Source organism: Taudactylus pleione, unplaced genomic scaffold (genome assembly GCF_031769625.1).
Source record: "Taudactylus pleione unplaced genomic scaffold, aTauple2 ptg001270l, whole genome shotgun sequence".
Lineage (NCBI taxonomy): Eukaryota > Metazoa > Chordata > Amphibia > Anura > Myobatrachidae > Taudactylus > Taudactylus pleione.
In genome coordinates, this window is record NW_028285670.1 from 735,001 (window position 1) to 737,500 (window position 2,500).

At 38.0% G+C, this 2,500-nt stretch overlaps 11 pseudogenes; all 11 read right to left on the reverse strand.

Annotated features, from left to right (window-relative positions):
* Positions 1-4: 4 nt before the first annotated feature.
* Positions 5-123, reverse strand: LOC148446309 (5S ribosomal RNA; annotated as a pseudogene).
* A 116-nt stretch (positions 124-239) lies between these two features.
* On the reverse strand, positions 240-358 carry LOC148446310 (5S ribosomal RNA; annotated as a pseudogene).
* Positions 359-474: 116 nt separating this feature from the next.
* On the reverse strand, positions 475-593 carry LOC148446311 (5S ribosomal RNA; annotated as a pseudogene).
* A 116-nt stretch (positions 594-709) lies between these two features.
* On the reverse strand, positions 710-828 carry LOC148446312 (5S ribosomal RNA; annotated as a pseudogene).
* A 115-nt stretch (positions 829-943) lies between these two features.
* On the reverse strand, positions 944-1,062 carry LOC148446313 (5S ribosomal RNA; annotated as a pseudogene).
* Positions 1,063-1,178: 116 nt separating this feature from the next.
* On the reverse strand, positions 1,179-1,297 carry LOC148446314 (5S ribosomal RNA; annotated as a pseudogene).
* A 116-nt stretch (positions 1,298-1,413) lies between these two features.
* Positions 1,414-1,532, reverse strand: LOC148446315 (5S ribosomal RNA; annotated as a pseudogene).
* A 116-nt stretch (positions 1,533-1,648) lies between these two features.
* LOC148446316 (5S ribosomal RNA) lies at positions 1,649-1,767 on the reverse strand (annotated as a pseudogene).
* Positions 1,768-1,882: 115 nt separating this feature from the next.
* On the reverse strand, positions 1,883-2,001 carry LOC148446317 (5S ribosomal RNA; annotated as a pseudogene).
* Positions 2,002-2,117: 116 nt separating this feature from the next.
* Positions 2,118-2,236, reverse strand: LOC148446318 (5S ribosomal RNA; annotated as a pseudogene).
* A 116-nt stretch (positions 2,237-2,352) lies between these two features.
* On the reverse strand, positions 2,353-2,471 carry LOC148446319 (5S ribosomal RNA; annotated as a pseudogene).
* Positions 2,472-2,500: the final 29 nt, after the last annotated feature.

Here is a 2,500-nt window from a genome sequence, read left to right on the forward strand (position 1 = left end):
AAATTACCTACAGCTCCTGGTATTCCCAGGTGATCTCCCATCCAAGTACTAACCAGGCCCAACACTGCATAGCTTCCAAGATCAGATGAGATTGGGCATGTCCACTGTGGTTTGGTTGTAGGTGCTCAAAAGCATTAAATTTAGACCGCTATTACTTCTTAACACAAGTAAATTCATTGATAAGTTGAAAAAATTAAATGTAAAACGTAGTAGAAAAGAATGTTATGGCAGTATAAAATTACCTACAGCACCTGGGATTCCTAGGTAGTCCCCCATCCAAGTACTAACCAGTCCCAACACTGCATAGCTTCCAAGATCACACGAGATTGGGCCTGTCCAGTGTGGTTTGGCTGTATGTGCTCAAAAACATTAACTTTAGACCTCTATTACTTCTTAACTCAAGTAAATTCATTGATAAGTTGAGAAAATTAAATGTAAAATGTAATAGAAAAGAATGTTATGGCAGTATAAATTTACCTACTGCACCTGGTTTTCCCAGGTGGTCTCCCATCCAAGTATTGACCAGGCCCAACACTGCATAGCTACCAAGATAAGACAAGATTGGGCATGTCCAGTGTGGATTGGCTGTAGGTGCTCAAAAGTATTAACTTTAGACCTCTATTACTTCTTAACTCAAGGAAATTCATTGATAAGTTGAAAAAATTAAATGTAAAATGTAATAGAAAAGAATGTTATGGCAGTATAAAATTACCTACAGCATATGGTATTCCCAGGTGGTCTCCCATCCAAGTACTAACCGGGCCCAACACTGCATAGCTTCCAAGATCAGACGAGATTGGGCATGTCCAGTGTGGTTTGACTGTAGGTGCTCAAAAACATTAACTTTAGACATCTTTTACTTCTTAACTCAAGTACATTTATTGATAAGTTGAAAAAATTAAATTAAAATTTAATAGAAAAGAATGTTATGGCAGTATAAAATGACCTACAGCACCTGGTATTCCCAGGTGGTCTCCCATTCAAGTAATAACCAGGCCCAAAACTGCATAGCTTCCAAGATCAGACGAGATTGGGCATGTCCAGTGTGGTTTGGCTGTAGGCACTCAAAAACATTAACTTTAGACCTCTTTTACTTCTTAACTCAAGTAAATTCATTGATAAGTTGAAAAAATGTAATGTAAAATGTAATAGAAAAGAATGTTATGGCAGTATAAAATTACCTACAGCTCCTGGTATTCCCAGGTGGTCTCCCATCCAAGTACTAACCAGGCCCAACACTGCATAGCTTCCAAGATCAGACGAGATTGGGCATGCCCACTGTGGTTTGGTTGTAGGTGCTCAAAAGCATTAAATTTAGACTGCTATTACTTCTTAACACAAGTAAATTCATTGATAATTTGAAAAAATTAAATGTAAAATGTAATAGAAAAGAATGTTATGGCAGTATAAAATTACCTACAGCACCTGGGATTCCCAGGTGGTCTCCCATCGAAGTACTAACCATTCCCAACACTGCATAGCTTCCAAGTTCAGACGAGATTGGGCATGTCCAGTGTGGTTTGGCTGTAGGTGCTCACAAACATTAACTTTATACCTCTTTTACTTCTTAACTCAAGTAAATTCATTGATAAGTTGAAAAAATTAAATGTAAAATGTAATAGAAAAGAATGTTATGGCTGCATTAAATTACCTACAGCACCTGGTATTCCCAGGTGGTCTCCCATCCAAGAACTAACCAGGACCAACACTGCATAGCTTCCACAATCAGACGAGATTGGGCATATCCAGTGTGGCTTGGCTGTAGGTGCTCAAAACATTAACTTTAGACCTCTATTACTTCTTAACTCAAGTAAATTCATTGAGAAGTTGAAAAAATTAAATTTAAAATGTAATAGAAAAGAATGTTATGGCTGCTTAAAATTACCTACAGCACCTGGTATTCCCAGGTGGTCTTCCATCCAAGTACTAACCAGGCCCAACACTGCATAGCTTCCAAGATCAGACGAGATTGGGCATGTCCAGTGTGGCTTGGCTGTAGGTGCTCAAAACCATTAACTTTAGACCTCTATTACTTCTTAACTCAAGTAAATTCATTGATAAGTTGAAAAAATTAAATGTAAAATGTAATAGAAAATACTGTTATGGCAGTATAAAATTACCTACAGCACCTGGGATTCCTAGGTGGTCTCCCATCCAAATACTAACCAGGCCCAACACTGCATAACTTCCAAGATCAGACGAGAATGGGCATGTCCAGTGTGTTTTGGCTGTTGGTGCTCAAAAACATTAACTTTAGACCTCTATTACTTCTTAACTCAAGTAAATTCATTGATAAGTTGAAAAGATTAAATGTAAAATGGAATAGAAAAGACTGTTATGGCAGTATAAAATTACCTATTGCACCTGGTATTCCCAGGTGGTCTCCCATCCAAGTACTAACCAGGCCCAACACTGCATAGCTTACAAGATCAGATGAGATTGGGCATGTCCAGTGTGGTTTGTCTGAAGGTGCTCAAAAACATTAACTTTAGACCTCTAT